The 10,685-nt window shown below is 39.5% G+C and overlaps 1 long non-coding RNA gene across 1 annotated transcript in view; it reads left to right on the plus strand.

Annotated features, from left to right (window-relative positions):
• Positions 1-8,816, plus strand: part of LOC140515526 (uncharacterized) — a 29,446-nt gene extending 20,630 nt beyond the window's left edge. Inside the window, exon 3 of the long non-coding RNA XR_011971067.1 lies at positions 3,580-8,816. This is a non-coding gene — a long non-coding RNA (uncharacterized lncRNA). The remainder of the gene's footprint in view (positions 1-3,579) is intronic.
• Positions 8,817-10,685: the final 1,869 nt, after the last annotated feature.

Here is a 10,685-nt window from a genome sequence, read left to right on the forward strand (position 1 = left end):
AATAGCACGTTCTCTGAGGAAAAAACGTGCACATGACACACTTTTGAATGTAATCTGCATTATTAATATTTTCTCCATCACTTTATTAACTCTAGCCAATCAACAAAACAATGAACTAAGTCCTGATTTATAGCATTTGACGATTACTGAGGGGTCAATACACCAAAATTTAACATTTAACTCTTGAGCTGACTTCAGCATGAATCTGGCTTTAGAAAAATAAATGTCTCCTTACATTGTAGAGCTACCCAGAAATGGAAGTCAGCAGGTTCCCTCATTGGAGATTGTTAAGCAGATGTTGGACAATCACTTATCAGGGATGGGGAAGATGGGATTATTGGCCCTTGCTGCTGTTCAATGACCAACAAGTAGACATAGTCTGAGAGGAACTGAATCATATTTATTGACATACCATGGCTACAAATGGAACTAGAAGATGTTTAACTGGGAAAGGTAGACTGGCCATACAGGAAAAATAAGGAATAAGTGATAGACAGCCCCCCATGTTCCATGGGTAGTCATATAATAGCATGACATCTTCAGAAAGTGATTCTCATAGGAAGGATTTAGAGAAGGTCATGGATGAGTTATGAAGGCATGAAAGAATTGCCACGTGCATTGCTGGAGGAATACCAGCATCCATGAGACTGTAGAGTTGGTTACAGTAATGTAACTGACTGAGATTCAATTCCAGCCAAGACAAATATGTATTATTAAGTAGTACCTGGCTAGAAATAAAGACAGTAAGCTGTAGGAGGAAGGAAGAATCCAGGGCTTCAAGTTCATGGATTTCTGGAGAAAGACATAAAGCTATTTCTTGCGTTATGTTAGTTCTATGATCTATGGATTATACTAGTTACTGCTTTGCTTCAGGAAGAATTTTTTGGTTGCCTTTTGAACAACTAAAGGAGTTAATGACCCCATTCTTCTAGGCCTGCCTCCTGTTACACAACAGGGTCACACAGTTAGTAAGTTTCTGAGACATGATTCCTGCTCAGGTCTTCCTTACTCCAGACCCCACACTGTGTCATGGCACCATCATTCCATCACTGCAAAATCAGAAAGCAGCTGCTTAGCACTGAGGGTCATTTTGTAGTTTTCTTTGTGTTACAGATTACCATGGTCCAAGAATTCATCACCGAATGGCCTGTGTACTAGTAGTGAACAACTCTGCATTCCCCTAACCTAGGTCCTTGGAAAACAGACAGAAATAGTTGTAAATCCAGGGTACACATAGTCTGATTTCCTGATCTGACCTCAGTTTAGCTTTGTAGAATGATCTTACTTTAATCCCCTTTACTTCCTCTTCATTCCAGCCCAACTGGTATATTTTTCTTCCCCACATATAATATTCCATCTCCTACCTTGAAGCCTTTGCTCATGCTGTCCCTTCTCCATGGAATGCTCTCCCTCTCTCTCCTCACTCCTACTTTACACAATAGAATTAGTAACTTCCTTTAAAAGCACACCTTGGATACCACCTCCTACCAGAACCATTTTCTGTTGGGGGAGCTCTCTAGACCTCCAAACTACTTTGTACTTACTCTTTATATATTTTGTATTTATTCAACTGTACACATCTTCTCATCCCATGGAACGTAGCTCCTTGAGAACAGATCCCTTTGTTTATCTTTGTATTTCCATTACCTAGCACAGTGTCTGATGTATAGTAGGCACTCACTAAATGCTTGTTGAATAGTATTGAACTTCAGAAGGTAGCTCTGAACTTCGTTCATCAAAGATGTTTAAGCACTAAGGGTTAAGGAAAATCTCATGTTACCTTGTTTCAAGGATAGAAGGAAACTCTCCCAGCTTTTTGGTAAGTGAATAATTGATTCAGAGTAGTTGCAACCTCCATCAAGGCTGGCTGAGTCCCATCCAGTTGAGGAGTAGTCATGCCTCCTTCCTTTCTCATACAGCTTTTCTTAGCTCGGATCCCCAGTGCTGTGCTTTGTCTTGATCAAATGTTGACTAGCTGGAGTTGGAAAGACATTTCATAATCATCATGTCAACTGACAATGGGACCATCCTGCAGCATCTGACTGGTGGGCACCAAGTTCTTTGTTTGGTTCCTCAGCATGGGAAACCAACTGTTAATCACATGGCTCGGCCTCCACCACTTCCAATGCTTCACATCTGATTAGTTCTATTAACAATTCCATAGCCAAGCAAAAATTGTTCCAGTCAATTTTGTTCACCTGCCTTAGGAGTCAAAGAAATCCATGTAATATGCCAGTAAATTTGGAATACCTAGAAGCCTCCAGCTTGATCAATTGTCTTTCAGACTGTCTCAACATCACACTCCTTGAACTTGAGGCAATTGCATAGTTAGAAAGAAGTAGGTTTGAAATGATGAAGGGGATTCAGAATCTAATCTAAGTGCATAAATAAGAAAAATGCTAATTGTAACTGAAATAACTATGGATCTGGGTTAAAAAAAATCAAATCACCCAGTTGAGGGAGATTTACATTAGTGGACAATCAATAAGAGATAAATCAACTCCAGGGCTGCTATCTATCAAATTTCATATGCCATGGATTTTTATATTTCTCTGTAAATGTGTGCAGTTTATGAATTTGTACAGCCCATCAATAAACCTGTTAAGTGCTTTGCTTGAAACAGAGAGTGCTTTGAAAAATGCCATAGAAGTGAAAACTTTTCCTAGTTTCTCTGACAGGTTGGAGTATGGTTTTTTATTTCTGTTTTTTTGTCAAAGATTTTAAAAGAGTTTGGGGCAAAGTGACTTTGTGGTCTTTTAAGAGCCAGGCAGCATGTTGTCTGTCCTCCTTCCCTTATGTCATTTTCTCTGGGTGTGATGGCTGGTCTGTTCACTCCCTAGGCTTTGTTTTTCTACTGAGTACAATCTGCTTTCAGGAGAGCTGTCCATGGGTCATGATGTCTGTACCATGTTGTATGACCAAATCTCTAACACTTCTAATGCTCAGAGGACTCAAAAAATCTTATGCCTGATGTACCATAGGCACTCACTAAATGCTTGTTGAATAGTATTGAACTTCAGGAGGTAGTTCTGAACTTCATTCATCAAAGATGTCAAAGATAACATGAGATGGTGCTGGAGGAGCCCAGGTACTGGGCCAAGCTTACTTCCTTCACGTGCTACTCCCTTCACACATGGCTATTGTTTCCTAAACAAACTGAAGGGGCAGTTAGGTGGTGCAATAGATAGAGCTGTGGGCCTGGAGTCAGGAAGACCTCAGTTCAAATCTGGCTTCAGATACTTATTAGCTGTGCAAACCTGGGCAAGTCACTTAACCCTGTTTGCCTCGGTTTCCTCATCTGTAAAACAAGTTGGAGAAGAACATGGCAAGTCACTCTAGTAATTTTGTCAATAAAACCCCAAATGGGGTAACAAAGAGTCGGGCACGAGTGCAACAGCTGAACAACAGAAAAACACAATGAATTCTATTACTATATGTGTTGATGTTTTAATTTTTAAAATAGACTATAAGGTTAGTGGAAGGATCAAGTAAGAATAGTAAGGGCTCAAATTCATTTGAACTTCATGTCAGAATTCCTTTGAAGTGGAGGCTACAATTATTACTTTTTGTCTTTTACAGGTAGGGGAAACTGAGGCTCAAGAGTGTGTGTGAAGTGACTTGGGCATGCTCACATAGCAGGAGCAGTATTCAAATTGAGGTTGCCCCTCCTACTCACATTTTGTGATGGGGGAGAGAATATGAAAAGGAAGAGTATGAAAAGAGGAAAAGAAGAAGAGGAGGAAGAAAGAACTATGCACCCTCGAACCTGGTCCCAACGCCACAAAGTTTGTCTTCTCTAGGAACAGATCAGTGATTCTATTGAGAATACTAGCTGCTGCCTCTGAACAATCAGATAAATAAGCCAGCTGACTATAAGGAATCCTACATAGAAATCTGTTGTTGTTCGATTGTATTCAACTCTTCATGACCCCATTTGGGGTTCTCTTGGCAGATATACTGGTGTGGTTTGCCATTGCCTTCTCCATTTCATTTTACAGATGAGGAAACTGAGGCAAACATGGTGAAGTGACTTGCCCAGTGATACACAGCTAGGAAGTGTCTGAGGTTGGATTTAAACTCAGGAAGATAAGCTTTCCTGACTCCAAACTGAACACTCTATCTGCTGCACATAGATAAATTAATCCTGTCCTATGAACACGAAATCACAGGTAGATAGGAAGAATAAATGCAAGGATTCTCAGCTTCTTCTTGGGTATGTCTATAGCAAGGATTCTTAATCTGGAGTCAATGGACACCTCAAGGATCTGTGGATAGATTTCAGGGAGTCAGTGAATTTGAATGGGAAACATGACATCTCCATTTTCACTAAGCTACAACTGAAACTGAGCATTTCTCCTGAGAACTTGTTCATGGGCTTTACCAGCCTGTCAAAGAGGTCCATGATATAAGAAAAGTGAAGGAGCCAAGGCCTATAGTGACAGCTGCATCAAGAACTGGCTAATGACCTTCAAATCTAGAATGTTCTGTGATGGAAGGAAAATTGTCTCTTTTATGTATATTCATTAGCGATTTTGTTCTAACTTAATTTAATCTTCAAAATATGAAATGAAACATTTAGTTACCAGCTAAATTTTTTTTTCAGCCACAGATATTGCCTAAATACAAACAGGCATCCTTCTTTAATGGAGCCATGCTGTTTTTTGTTGGGAAAAAAAGTCATTTACATTTCCTTATTTTATTTACACTTGTGATAATTACTTCTTCCATATACGAGGAACAACTCATTATGATTATTAATGTCTTACAGTAAATCCTCCCCTCCGAGCTTTTGGTGAACTGTGGTCAGTCAAATGGCAGAGCCTGACTTGGGCTACTGGCATGTTTTCAAAGAGATTTATTGCTTGAGCACTTTTTCCTCCTCCCTCCCAAGCTGTGCAATTTTGTATATTAAAGTGGTTGCAGTTTTAATTACAATTTTTATGGTTACCCGGTCTATTTCAACTTTCACTTTCAATTAAAAGAATAATGAATCATTTCCATTTTTAATAAAAAGTGAAATGTATGCTGATTTGGAAGCAGCTAATTAAGCCATGCTGGTTCCACAAACTTCAAATTAGGTATTTGTTGCATGCAAGTGACTCCCAAAGTAATGGAAAAGAAAACCATCCTTTAAAAAATAGGAAGAAAGTGATGAATTTAGAAATGCCAGAGGTGAAAAGCAGTAAGTGTTTCTACTCTTTATGCAAGCTGAGAGAGTAAAAGCCTTTCAGAAACTGTTAATGTCACCTCTTGATGCCCTGCAGGACTTACCTTTCTGTCCTAATTACCCAGAAATGGGTCCCTTTGTCCTGTGTCACCTATGCTAGAATTACATTAGCATGTTTTTAAATTACCCCAGATGTAACTTTTCAAAAATGACTCCTTTCATCTTTCCCTCTCACAGCAACATATTCTAATCACTCTAGAACTTTAGAAAGGAATAAGTCAGTTAGATCCACCTCCTGGAAATTGAAATGTATCTCTGGCATTACATGACAAAATCATTTCAGAATAGCAATCTCCAAATGGCAATAATTACTGTAGCACACACAGGCTTTGGACTCAGTACCCCATCCAATATTAGTGCTGGCAGGTCAGGTACCCAGAGCAAGGCTACTACTTCTTTTCAGAGTTCTAAGGGTTTCCCTGGGTAGTTTGGGGATGACTTTCTTTAGTACTACCTATTGATATGTCTTAATCTGAGGTATTCCCCCCAACACTTTCACCAGTTAATATTTCTCCAATATCATTTGCCAGTTAGTCTCCCCAATTTTACTTAACCTGTCAATATCTCCTCAGTATCAATTAACCTACTCTTTACTTCCAGTCCATGGGGAAAATGTACTGAAACTGAACATGGTGACTACCCATCCCCACCTTCACCCTCTACTTTCACTTCTGGGGATATATATCCAAAGAATAAAATACTTTCTTCCTTGCAGGACAGAGTATCTCAGCTGCGAGGTCAGTCCAGTGTTGTATTGGGTCTTGCAGTTTGCTTGTACAGGCAAGTGCAAGCTTACAAGGCTCAGCTGCTGTGGCTACAAGCAAATTCTGTTATGGACTGCAGTTGCCGGATCTCTGATGACTCTTTCAACCTTTGAAAGCTCATAGTATTGTATGTTGGTCCATCAGTCTCCAATATCCATTCACTAAATCAGTAAAGAACAGACAAAACAGGGCAAAAGAAACAGCACCATGTGTTTGTGGCCGCATGGTTCCCACAGAGTTGTTCATTTTTTTCCTCTTCATTCAAGGGCCTACAGGAAGAAAGAAAGATTATTTGTTGATGCCATTTGTATGAACACTCAATTCTGGGTCAACAGCCAGTGAAAATGCTTTTCATAACCATGTATGTCAAGGAATAACTGCATATGCTCTGAATCAAAGGCAGGGTCCCTCCATTATGTGCCATCAGATTTCCAGAAGTAGGCTCACTAAGCTTCCACAGGTATTGCCAGCAAGCAGAGAATACTGTATATGCTCCAAGGACTTCACTCCATTGGCCAGTCTACAATGGATAAATTGTTTATTTATTTATATCTCTTTATTTATCTCTCCCTCTTCTTGCAAGCTTGTTATTCTAATCACTTGTAAACCTTAAAAAGAAATAAATCAACTAGGAATACCTGTGGAGAGAACTGGGATCAGAGGAAAAGAATGTGAGAAAGATGGCTGATTATTGGAATTACCAGAAGCAGTCTGGAGTTCATCAGTTCTTATGTTGCAGTTAAAAGTTGATATGATGGATATGGCTCAACAGATTTCTGAGCAGGAACAGGCAGACAAATTAAATATGAGACTTGGCTTTCAGTCTTGATTCTTGACATGTCCCTAGCTTAGTGACCATGTGAAAGTCACTAACCGTTTTGGAGTCTCAGTTTCCAGATCTTTAAAATGGAGACAATAATACCTGCTGCATCCATCCCCACAAGGTTGCAACGTAGGATTATAGGATCAAAGATTTACAGCTGGAAGGTACCTCAAAGGTCACCTAGACCAACTTCTTTCTTTTATAGATGAGCCAACTGAGGCCCAGGCAATTGAGGCAATTTGCTCAAGTTAGTACAAATAATGAACCATGATGTTGGGAAGCTCAAATGAAATTGCTTATGTAAAATATTTTGCAAACTTTAAATTCCTACATAAAGTCAGTTCATCCTCATCCTCATCGTTTTCAAAAACTACTCCTCATCTTATTTGATGGAGTTCAGACAGAAATGACCCTGGGCCAGGTCACTTTCTTGGATTTAGTTTGTTTTATACCTTATGTTCTGAGAACTATCATACAGATGGATAAACAGCTATTTTTTGTAGCTAAATATCAGTATGAGGATATATGCTCATCATATGTGGGCTCACTAAAAGCATCTTCAGGATAATTCTAGTAGTACATAGCATGAGGGGGATGATATGTGTGCCTCATCCTATTCCCATAGGATTTTGTTTTCTTCTCCCGGGTACTTTAATGCTGTCCATTTTTTTTGTGGTAACACTATGAGTATTTGTTATGATGACATCCATTAAAGATATTCCTAAATTTGCCTGTCAATAAACATTTACTAAGCACCTGCTATATGCTGAGTACACTCTGCGAAGTGCTGGGCTCAAATACAGGTAAAAAAAAAAAAGACAGTTCCTGCCCTCAAGGAGCTTAAAATCTCATGGAGGAAGATAGCACACAAAAGATACTGCAAAAGGGGGAGGTGGGGATGGGATAGAGTGGAGATATCCAAAGAGGTCCAAAAGCAGCATAGCTGGTGAGAAATGGGGAGAAGACTGTGCTGAACCCCTTTCTTAAAGAGAGGCCCTGGAACTCATGACCCTGCTCCTCCAGCAGGCTAGGAGCAGATGGTATTGATAGGATGTAAGTACCAAGCAGATTCAGTCCTGAAGGATGTTGAGATTGCTCAGAGCTGACTTTCCTGGAAAGAAGGTATGATGAGGAGATCCAAAGACATCCAAAATCAGTGTATCTAGTGGGAAATGGAATATTCGAATGAATATGTGATACAGCTATGCATTTGTAGGTCACAATTCTGTCTGTGCTATTGCTGACGTCCTAGTACAATTTATTTGTTGTTGTTCTAGTTACTATGCTTCCATATTGCAGACCTTCACAAAGTTTTCGTTTCTGAGTAAATTAATTGGCTTTTCTCCTCTATTTTCACTCTCAACACTCAGCCTTCATATCAAAGAAACACACAACTTTTAGAAATTTGGTTTTCTGTATGTTGAGACACTGCAGCATTTTCTAACAGTTCCCAACTAGAGAAAATGGTGGCATCCCTTTTCCCAAGTGTAGGTCCTATAGTGAGGAAAGAGGGCTAGAGGAAGTGGCAGTGGTGTCCGACCAGCCCCAAGTTATATCTGAAACAAACACCTGCTTACTTGTACCAACTTCTCTGGGCAGTAGCCAGTGGGGGATTGAGTCTCACTAATGAGCTATCTGCATGCCTTGTTAGATCTCTGCGGGGAAAAATCCCAAGATATACAGGTGAGTTCAAATCAAATTGTAAAAGGTGCTCTTCGCAATGATGACGTCAGCTTGGAAATTTGACTGAATTATTTAGTGAAGAAGAGTCATAAATGTGAAGACAAAAGAGACAAGACCTCATTATGGATGTGATCCCAATCATTACAATACCATCTCATTAGTAAAACAGCTCTTTAAATTGTAATTTTAAGACTCTTTCTCATTAAGGGAAAGATAAATAAAATGGAAGAAAAAATAAAGTATATGTGTCTTTAATCCTTGAGTATGTTCTGGAAATTATCCTAATATATTTTAACCTGCAGACCCTATTACTGCTGCACTGGGCCTATTAAAAATATGTTCCTAACAAACTGAATAAATAAAAATAAATATTTTGACTCTTGATGAAGCTTCACTCTTTTCCTCTATAAGATAATGGCTAATTACCAAATCATTATGCTGCATATGTGTGTTATCTAAATATATAAATGTCACTAGTGAGTAGAATGAATAGATATTATTTGAGGTCTGGAATATGTCTCCAGAAAGTAAAAGGACTGTGCCCACACCATCAATGGCCTAGCAAGGGTGGAGGGTAGGGAGGGACAGGCAAGATCCAGAAGACTTCTGTGTACTATTTGATAGAATAACCAAAGGACTTGTGATTTTGTTAGTGCAAAGAATAGATAAGGATAAGGCAGAAAGCATTCCTTATTCTGGGCAGATGAGAGATTTTTCTGGTGGGAGCTGATCTGTAGGCTTAGAGCTCCTAGGACAGGTATGGGGGACCTGCAGCCTCGAGGCCACATGTGGCCTTCGAGGTCCTCAAGGGCAGCCCTTTGACTGAATCCAAACTTCACAGAGCAAGTGTTTAGATTCAGTCAAAGGGCCATACTTGAGGACCTAGAGGGCTACATGTGGTCTCGAGGCTACAGGTTCCTTAGCTCCTGCTCTAGGACAAAGTCAAAATGTTGTACCAGACTTTTCAACCTTGCATATGACTTTGGGATTCAAATGTACCTAGAAATAAATCACAGGCCAGTGAGGGTGGCAGGCTGTGAAAGAGTGAAGCCATCCATGGGGGGGAGGGGGTTCAAAAGAAAGGCCACTTCTCCAAGGACAGGGAGAGCTCTAAGTAAGATGTTCCTACACAGAGAAGGAAGCTACCTCCTTTGGTGCTCCAATACCACTCAACTTTTCTTCCTCTCTAGTGTCATATGCTTCCTACTGTAGTGAACTGTAGTATACAGGACCTTTCAGAGAAGGAAAAGAATGTAAGCAATGATGCCCATAAAGGGATGGGGAACCCTCCTGGGTGAGGAAGTCACTTATGGATTCTTCACCTTTCCATCTTTGTCTTGATTCCCACCATGGTGTTCAACTCATGTCTCCTCTCACTCCATGGAATATGTGGAAACGCTTGCTTTGCCTTCCCAGGTTTCAGTTGACCTGAGAAGAGTATGTATTGAACTTTTATAGTGGACACTTAAAAATGAGACAAACCCCACACCACAGGTTTGAATTGTTTTGGCCAATATCTCATTGACTCCCTATTACAGAGAAAACCATAAATGTTTCTAACCCTTACTTTAAAGTTTAAGGCCCTCAAAATCTGATTGCAATGTACCTTTCTGGGTTTATCTCATATTATGCTTCTTTGAGTACCCTCCATTTCAGTCAAAGTGGCTTGACCTTGACTTGCCATCTCCTGTATCTCTGCATTTGTGTGGATCTTAGTTCAGACCTTCTTTACCTCCTTTAACTTCACCTTTTGGAATCCTCTTCTTTCAAGGCTCAGCTCATGTCATTCACACCACATGCAAAAGGAGATATCCTGAGCAAATGTTGACAGAATGGAGGAGATCTACATAAGGGACAGAGTTTCAAAGAGAGACACATATGGTTGCAGATTCCCATTAGGACTGAGATCTTCCCCCAGAACTTAAGAGAGAGACTTGTCCATTGGGTGAGATTGAGATGTCTTTATTGATTTGAGTTGAGATATCTTGCTCCTAGTTGGAGGGCTCAATTCACCATTTGTGTATTTTCTGGTATATTCTAATACGCAGAATTTCTTCAATTACTATTTGCTACTTTGCTCAAACAAATGAGTTTACTCATCTAAAAATATTTTTAAATTAAATATTTTAATAACCATTTTAATATAAATAATTAAAATAGATATTTGTTAAAAAATTATCATAAATCA

The sequence above is a fragment of the Notamacropus eugenii genome, chromosome X (assembly GCF_028372415.1).
Source record: "Notamacropus eugenii isolate mMacEug1 chromosome X, mMacEug1.pri_v2, whole genome shotgun sequence".
In the NCBI taxonomy this organism is placed as follows: domain Eukaryota; kingdom Metazoa; phylum Chordata; class Mammalia; order Diprotodontia; family Macropodidae; genus Notamacropus; species Notamacropus eugenii.